Source organism: Spermophilus citellus (genome assembly GCF_964194105.1).
Source record: "Spermophilus citellus genome assembly, chromosome: 6".
NCBI classification, from domain to species: Eukaryota; Metazoa; Chordata; class Mammalia; order Rodentia; family Sciuridae; genus Spermophilus; species Spermophilus citellus.
The window spans coordinates 86,185,271-86,195,516 of NC_138187.1; positions in this window are offsets into that span (position 1 = coordinate 86,185,271).

Sequence of the window (10,246 nt, forward strand, 5' to 3'; positions counted from 1 at the left end):
AGTTACATTTCAAAAGTTGAACATCTGACCTTCTCACACCAAAATGCTGAGAGTACATTATAGACAAATAATTTTTTTAGGATGGTTCACTATGGCATTTATTAATGGGCTTATTGCTTACATTTTAAAAAGTGAGGGCCATGAATATGACACAGTAGCTGGCCTAGCATGCATGAGGTTCTGTTTTTAGCTCTCAAAATCTTATATATAAAGAAGAAGAAGAAGAAGAAGAAGAAGAAGAAGAAGAAGAAGGAGGAGGAGGAGGAGGAGGAGGAGGAGGAGGAGGAGGAGGAGGAGGAGGAGGAGGAGGAGGAGGAGGAGAAGAAGTCGTCAAAGACAAAACTAAGCTAAAAACTGTGGTTTATGTGACCAATGTATCTAATCTATTCCATTATAGTAAAAAATCCCATTCAAGGTCTAGTGTGTAGGATTTCATAGATTTCTTTCTTCAGTTTCTAACTGGTATTTGTTGATGGTACATGAATCCAGCTTCTATGAATAATCTTTTGCAAGGATGTTACCAAGGACTAAGCCTGACCTAGAATAATAATGGTTATTCATCTGCACTCAAATAGAAGTTTTCATTTATCAAATTACTCTGAGAATCTTTCAATACATTGTCCTTGAGCATTGATAAATTTAATGCTAGGTGGCATTTACTATAAATTTTATCTGATGACATGTTGATGACCATAAAGCTTTTGATTAAAAATACATGATTTTGAAACTATGTCAAAAATTTTCCAAAACCAAGATAAGGGTTGATAAGAAGCTCAATTTTGCTAATTTATTTATTTAGAATAAACTAAAACATTTATGGAACATTGTATAAAAATGTAATAAACTGATTTTTTCAAATACATGGACCATATTTTGTGTATAATTCGCTTGTACATTTTATACAAATATACATATTATATTTTATATAAATGCAATCAATTCATACCACATACTATATTCTTTTCTTTCAAAATGTAAAATTTACCTTCTTCTCTCTAACTTGTTACATGAAACTCCAGCTGAGTTTCCAGGACTAAAAACATTTTTATAGCTTGATTTTATGATGCAAGAGTATATTAGGAAAAAGTCCTTTTAAAATCTTAATTTCCCAAGGTTTTCTTCCAGCACTCTTGATTCAACATGCATGACTTGAACTTCAGAAATTCTATTAGAGTTAATCAGAAAAATATTGCCCATTTTTTGATAAGGAATACATTTTATGAGTAGTGTATTTTTAAATAAATACCCACAACCCCAGCCCAAGGAATATATATTTTATATAATTTCATATCTTCAAATATTACAAAAGCTAAAAAGGACAGATACTCTTTCTATGATTATTGAGCACAAATTAAACATTTTAATGAAGTATTGATAGTAAATTGGTTATCTCTCAGCCTTTTACTGATGCTACTGTGAGAAAAATACATTGCATGTATTTTGCTTCTTCCCCTTGTATTTTTTTGAAAATTAGATTATATTTTAACATTAGTAAAAGACAGATTATTTGACGTTAGATTTGTCTACATAGAAAGATACATAAGATAGAGAATAATATAATGAAAATGTGCCTTCTTCCTCCTGTGCCTTCTGATTGCCTCAAAGACTCCAACATCCTCCTCTTCTCTTGCTCTGAGAGAGCACAATTTCAGTTGGTTGTACAAGGGGGTAAGATGAGCTAATGTATGAATATCATAAGACATTCACAATTTTTCAGAGAGAAAAAAATTACAATTATAAAAGCTGATAAATCTGAAACTCTCATTCTGGACTTTAAACAGTTCTTCAAGGACTAAATTAAATAGAAGTGGTGAGAGAGGGCATCCCTGTCTTGTTCCAGACTTTAGCGGGAATGCCTTCAGTTTTTCTCCATTTAGAATGATGCTAGCCTGAGGCTTAGCATATATAGCTTTTACAATGTTGAGGTAAGTTCCTGTTATCCCCAGTTTTTCTAGTGTTTTGAACATAAAAGGATGCTGTACTTTGTTGAATGCTTTTTCTGCATCTATGGAGACGATCATATGGTTCTTATCTTTAAGTCTATTGATGTGGTGAACAATATTTATTGATTTCCGTATACTGAACCAACCTTGCATCCCAGGGATGAATCCTACTTGATCATGGTGCACTATTTTTTTGATATGCTTTTGTATTCAATTCGCCAGGATTTTATTGAGCATTTTTGCATCTATGTTCATTAGAGATATTGGTCTGTAGTTTTCTTTCTTTGAAGTGTCATTGTCTGGTTTCACTCCAGTAAGATTGTCAGCCATTATGAAGTCAAGTAACAATAAGTGCTGGCGAGGATGTGGGGAAAAAGGTACACTTGTACATTGCTGGTGGGACTGCAAATTGGTGCGGCCAATATGGAAAGCAGTATGGAGATTCCTAGGAAAGCTGGGAATGGAACCACCATTTGACCCAGCTATCGCCCTTCTCGGTCTATTCCCTGAGGACCTTAAAAGAGCATACTATAGGGATACTGCCACATCAATGATCATAGCAGCACAATTCACAATAGCTAGACTTTGGAATCAACCTAGATGCCCTTCAATAGATGAATGGATTAAAAAACTGTGGCATTTATACACAATGGAGTATTACGCAGCACTAAAAAAATGACAAAATCATGGATTTTGCAGGGAAATGGATGGCGTTAGAGCAGATAATGCTAAGTAAAGCTAGCCAATAATTAAAATACAAATGCCAAATGTCTTCTTTGATATAAAGAGAGCAACTAAGATCAGAACACGGAAGAAGAGCATGAGGAAAAGACTAACATTATACAGAGATGAGTGGGGTGGGAGAAAGGGAGAGAGAAGGGAAACTGTATGGAAATGGAAGGAGACCCTCATTGTTACACAAAATTACATATAAGAGTTTGTGAGGGGAAAGGGGAAAAAAAAACCAAGGGAGAGAATTAAACAACAGCAGATGGGGTAGAGAGGGAAAATGAGAGGGAAGGGGAGGGGGATAGTAGGGGATAGGAAAGGTAGCAGAATACAACAGTCATTAATATGGTATTATGTAAAAATGTGGATGTGTAACCGATGTGATTCTGCAACTTGTATTTGGGGTAAAAAATGGGAGTTCATAACCCACTTGAATCAAATGTATGGAAGATGATATGTCATGAGCTTTGTAATGTTTTGAACAACCAATAAAAAAATAAAATAAAATAACAAATAATCAAAAAAATAAACAGTTCTTCATAAATCAAAATGCAAAGAATATCTCTAAATGAAACAGAAATTATTTTCCTTAAATTTCTTACTTTTTTGATGTTATTGATGCAGAATATGGGAGCAAGCCAATCATGGGATAAATATTTGAAAGATTTGGGGGAAAATGATCTCACCAGTTGCCTTATCTATTTTTGGAGCTTATATCCTGTGTAGCTGAATATACTTAGGAAAAGGCTGCCAGCCAGATAAATTCACTGAAAGTCTAGATTAGATAAAAGAAAAGAAGCTAAAATCAGTGTTTGAACAAATAGATATATCGATCTAATAGAATGGGCAGAAAATGATTGTTTCATTCTATTAATCATTAGAAAGATTATTTAAACACTAACAATGGTTTTGAGAATTTATCTCAAAATGGTCTGGGAGGCCAAATCAGAGGTAAAAATATCCTGAATCTCAGCCTCTGCTTTGACACTCAAAGAAACAAAGTCCTCCATCAGGACTTGTTTGAATGCTGTTATGGACTGAATTTGTGTACACCTTCTCCCTGTCCTATGCTGAAGACATGGGATAGTATTTGAGATGGGGTTTTGGGCAGGTAATTAGGATTAGGTGGGGTCATGAGGGTGGTCCCTATATGATGAAATTAGTTCCCTTATGAGAAGATTGACCAAAAAACTCATTCTCTTCCTCCATCTCTCTTTCAAACATAGCAAGGAAAGACTATAGGATAACACAGCAAGCAAGATGAAGATTTGTAGGCTGGAGGGAGAGCCTTCAGCAGGATCAAATGAGAGCTTGATATACTTAAACAATCTCCAGAACATGAGACAAAAACCTATTTTTTTTTGTTTAAGCCCCTCAGTTTATATTGTTTTGTTGTTATAAATGCTTTTCCTAGATTTGCTTCACCAGTAGCGAATTTTTTCTCTTATTTAAGTCAAAGAAGAAAATCATATAAGTTCTAGTCATGTTTATAATAAGACTTACTGAAATGGACCTAAAATAACCAATCTGATTTTGGGAGCTTGTGAGAACTAAGACTTAGTTAATCCTCTAAGGGATAGGGAGTATAAAAAAAGAGTAGAAAGGGCAATCATATGTATACTGTGTACAAGTTAACCATCCCTAATGTGAAAATTCAAAAATCCAAAATGCTTCAAAACCTAAAACTTTTTGAGAATCTTTATTTTCAAATCCAAAGAAGTCTCCAAAATCTAAAACCCCTCTAGTCTCACGCATTTCAGAGAAGGGATATTGTTTAAGTCAGCATTTTTGCTAGAACAATTTTAGAAGAGGAAAATTTTACTTAGGACTCAGGGTTTCAGAGGTCCCCATCTATAAATGGCTGACTCCACTGCTCCAGGTCCCTACGTAAGGCATAACATCATGGCAGAAGGGTGTGGTAGAGGAAAGCAGCTCAGGACATGGCACCAGAAGCACAGAGAGTATACTTGGCTCATCAGGGACAAAATACATACCTCAAAGGCTTAATCCAAACAACCTACCTCCTTCAGCCACATCTTAACCTACCTACATTACCAACTAGTTAATTCTTATTATAAGAGTAGTGCAAAGATTAGGTTAAGACTCTCACAACTCAATCATTTCATCTCTTAAATTTTCTTGCATTTTCTCACATTTGAGGTTTTGGGGACACCTAATATCTAAACCATAGCAGATACTTTATTTATATTATATTATTAACAAAAAAAATCTACCATTATTTTTAAGAAGGCATGAAGGTTTTGGAAGAAACCCACATGGAGACTTAGACGGGGGAATTTCTCTGCTATCCAGGGCACTGTTATGATTAAAGGATATTTTAGCCACATCGCCTTCATATTTATCAGCTTTTCATTACTACAATAAAATACCCGAGGCACTACTGTGAGTTAAATAAGCGGAAGGGTTGTTTAACTCACAGTAGTGATAATCAAATTCTATAAAGCATATCATAGGCTCAGAGAAGGTGTCTCCTGGACTCCAGCACCTCAAGGTGAATAGCAGGAGTACTTACTAGGAGCAAACAATTCCATCTCAAACCAGGAGCAGACAGCAAAAGAAAGATCCTACAATCCTTTTCCAGGGAAGACACCCAATAACCTTCTCTTAAGGCTCCACTTTTTAAAGGTTCACAGCACTTCCCAATAGTGCCACCCCAGGAACCAACCCTGTAATATATGGACCTTTGGGGGACCCTGAAGGCCTAAAGCTATCGCATATCCCATGGTTATTTCCTAGAAGGTCTCTGGACTCTAACAGTTTGTGTAGAGCTGCATTTTTGGCCCCAATTCTGTTTCACTGGTTGCTCCTCTTTTGTCTGCTATTTAATGAACTAATATCCTGTTGGGTTTCACCCTTGCCAGTATATTAAAGATCAAGCTATTTAAAACACTTCAAATAAAAGAGAGTCAATATAATCAAGACTGGCTGAATAAGGAGGTGATTGATTTTTTTACCTAATGAGTAGACCTGGGGTAAAGGTAGCTTCAAACACAATTGTATTCATGGCTTAAGAAAAGTATTCAGGACTTGAATTCTGTTTTTCGTATTCATTTCAAATCCAGGGTCCGTGTTCTAGTGAAATGGCAGCAGTGATCCTTCATTTCACTTCTCAGGTTCAAGTCTAGACAGAAAGATGACTTTCCACTGCTTCAGAGAGTTCAGCAAAATCATCAGGATGGTTTACGATCTCTGAAGAGGTAGTTCCCAGCTCTGACCCCATCACTGTGGCCTGGGACACTGAGGCTTTAAATGGTCATGTTTGAGTGACATACTTTCCTCAGCTTCACTGCAATTATATTGACAGAAAGGAGGGACTTCTTTTTAAATATTTTTTAAATTGTTGATGGACCTTTATTTATTAATTTATTTATATGTGGTGCCGAGAATCAAACCCAGTGCCTCACGCATGTAGGCAAGTGCTCTACCGCTGAGCCATAACCCCAGCCCTGAAGGGTGGGACTTTAAGGATGAAAACCAGCTTTAGCAAAGCTGAGAAAGTAGATGGTTGTTGAATCTTGAACAAATATTTCCCAATACTCAATTTTTTGGCTGCCTTTTAATCCAAATATTTCTTACTATGTATTCCATGAACTACCTTTATCTTTATACAATGCATCCACCTTCTCCATAAAGAAGATCCTGTGACCAGTTCTAAGCTTAGCCTCTACCAGTGAAGTTCTTTTCATTAAGAACAGAAGAAGTTCCTGAAATACTCCATGAAAGTGAAGGGATAGAAGGAACATGGGCATTCTGCTGCCTAGCTGGGAGAAGGCTTCAGCTCACTTTGACTCCTTCTGGATACTTCAGAAGTCACTGAGAGTTGGAGAGTGGCTTAGGCCCTCCCTAATTTTGCCCAGATGCTGCCTTTCAGGAATTAGAACATTTTCCTTCTCTCTTATGGCTGTGGTAAAACATGCTTGTGAGATACTTTGACACACATGACACACTGCAAGTTAGCTTGGTTGCAGCAGAGGACTCAACTGTTAGGAGAGACAAACAAATCTGTGATATAGGGAGCCTAACAAGAACATCACCAAGAATATTCCTGGGGGGAAATCAAGAAGAGGCAGAACTGTGAGAGAAATGGGCAGAGAGTAGACACTTGTCTGGGTATTTTAGGTTCTCTGAGGAATATTTGAAATAAGAAATATAAATATAACTAACAATTTGATGAACAAATAAAGAACTAGAGAATATATTCTTCTGCTGAAATATTTAATGACAAAACACTTTTTTGGGGTAACAGAAGAATCAATGAAAACATGAAAGACATGTATATCTGTGAGTATTGGCAAAAGTTTTGAATTACAAGGATAAAAAATTATACACCTAGAAATTAAATATATATAAACACACATTATTTAAGTACTAAAAAAAGATTGTGCTTCCTAAAACAAGCAAAAGTTTAAATCAAGCTGCCTCAGATTACTCTAAAACACAAAATATGAAGATAAGGCAAACCAAACTTGAAAGGAAAGTGACCACAACACTCACAGTGACCAAGAGATCTTTATTGCAGCAGTGAGAAAGAGGAGGAGGAGAGAGAGAGGGAGAGAGAGAGGGAGGGAGAGAGAGAGGGAGGGAGGGAGGAAGAGAGAGAGAGAGGGAGGGAGGGAGGGAGAGAGAGAGAGGGAGGGAGGGAGGGAGAGAGGGGGGGGCGGGGGAGGAAAGAGCAAGAGAGGGGGCCAGGCAGGATAGAGTTTTTATAGCCAAAATCTAATGGGGTCTTTGGGTCTGCAAGCTGCCTTGTTGGCGTACAGTGATTGGATCATACAGTAGTTTCTAAGGGTGTCATCTTCTGCCTTCTGGCAGATGGGACAGGGGTCAGATGTGGGTTTCCATTGCACCAGATGGGTGGGGGTCGAATGTTCAGCCTTGAGTGGGGTTGAGTGTTCAGACTTGAGGCAAACAGGTGATAAGGGACCAGACAGAGGGGGGTTTGAGTGCCGGGGTTATCTTGCAGCTAACATTTGTTAGGCCTGCCCTGCAGACAACTTAGTGTAGCCTGCCCTGCACCTAACAAGACTCAATTTCATAGAAGAGAAAATTGATAGAGATCTAAGAAGTTATGTTATGCCTATGCGTCATTTATATTTTAAAATGCCTGAAAATAATAAAATGAGAGTAATAATCATAACAGTATAAAAACAGAAACTATTATACAAATAGAGCTCAACATTCATTAGTTCCTGTTCCAAAAAATTAGTATATATCTACAGACACATTTAATTCTTACAACAAACCTATCAAGTACCATTTTTATTCTAATTAAACAAATGAGTACAATTCCAAGAAAAGTTAATTCCTAAAGGTCATGTAACTAATGCATAGGGGAACTGTGATTTATTCCAGAACTTCTGGCTTCAGAATACATGTTAAAATGGTTTGTAAATACTGTTACTGAAAAATATCAAAAAACATACCGTATCCAAATAAAAACTTAATATTGTAAATTTTGGAGATACAAAGGAGTTCCCTATCTGGATTTTCCATTGACCAATGGATGTTGAGGCTCAAGGATATGATAAGTATTATAAAATATACAAGAAGGGAAAGTTCTGGAAAGAATTACAATATATTTGGGAATAGAAATTGTTGATTATATCCCTTTATTAATTTTCAATATTTCTCAATTTGTATTGATTGAGCATAATTTCTTTTATAATGGTAAGAACACATTGTATTCTAACTTTCATAACATGACAGTAGAATTTTTAAAATATGCCTTAGTTTTATTTTTGTGAGTTGGTCTTCTACTCTTGTCTTTTTAATTGGAATCACAGGATAAATTAGAAGGATTAGTTGTAAGCTTGTACCAGTCAGTGAATGAACCCTTGTATTAGTTTCTCTGATGCTAAAATATGTATCATATTTCCTATGCAGATCAGGTATTAGAGGAATAAGAAGCCCAGAATTTGTGTGGAAGAACAAAGATTATTTTGATTGTGTCTTTTATATTTTATTTCTTTTCTTGTTGTGTTTTGATTTGTTTTAGATATATTTAAAGGAGATCATGACCTCTGTGAAGGTTAAAAGCCAAGAACTTCTAATTCTATCCCCCTTTTCAGAAAATGAAGACTGATCTAAACTGAACCAACAGATCTAAACCTATATTGACGTAAATTAATACTCATTTTGACTGCGAAAATAATTCTAAAACTACCAAAAAATAAAATCAGAGCAAAATTTGAAACCTGGGCCATGCTGATAGAAGACTTTATCATTAGTTTCTAAAAACTTCTACAGAGATTAGGGTTAGATCTTTATAATTTCCTGGAATAAGCTCTTACAAGGTTCCAACACGGTCAAATTCCATTCAGAGACCTACACTGGGTGAAAGGTAGTTTCTGGAAAACCTACTCTATATACTTTACTCAATGATGCAGAAGTATAGGTGAATGGTGAATTCAAATTATGAAACCTAAAGTACAGGACTGTGCAATTAGTGACAGAATCTGTTTTAAAGAATTAATAGTTTAGAGGGCCTAATTTACTAATTTTGTGTGAAATAGTAAAGGAGTCAGAAAATTTATCAAATAACGACAGGTCTAAGTTTGCATTAGCAAATTGGGTCTGATATGCAACTTCCCAATATATGTAGAACAGAGGAAAGTTGGAAATTTTGCATTCATTCATCCATGGACGATTTCTATTCCATTTTAAACTTTGTTAATCTCTTTGCTTGAAGTAACATCCTTCACTGTCGCCTTTTGGAAAACCTAGTTCAGCTAGAATACGACAGTGATGTGGATCTTTTCTGATGAGTTTTATTTTTCCCTTGAAATCTAAAATATGATAATAATGCAAGTATGGGTTGGCATTTCCCTACAAATACATTTTCTTGCATTCCATTATCAAATTCTGGAAGACAGGGAGGAAATTAACTAATTCTTCTCTATTTCTATAAATAGATTTTTGGAGATTCTTTTTTTTTTTTAAATTATAGGGACTCCCCTTTTTACCCTGTATACAGATTAGGGGAGTTCATAACCCACTTGAATCAAAGTGTGAAATATGATATATCAAGAACTATGTAATGTTTTGAACAACCAACAATAAAATAAATAAATAAATAAAAATAAAAATAAAAATTATAGGGACAATTTCAGATTGAGATATTCTTTACAATATAAAATATTCTGAAGGTAGATATAGCAAAAACTGACATAAATATTTCCAAAAATGAACAAAAGCTTCATTTTAATGGGAAATTTCAACACCCTTTGGATAATTATGATTATATATATACATACAGACATACACATATGTACATATAAATCGCCTGTGAATTATGACACATTACACAACAAAGGCATGTTACACAACAAGATGAACATGAAGTGAGTCTACTAACATGAAACAATTCTGGTAGTTAAAAAGCTTACTAATGCCAAGGTGTACAATGTTAATTAGGACAGAAACATGTTGTATAAATAGCAAAAGGAAATTTCAGTAAATCCTATCAAAATAGCATTATATTCCACAGGGGTTAGCCCAACACTTTCTATGGTATATGTGAACAAAAAATTATGTGACTTTAATAAGTGAGAGGA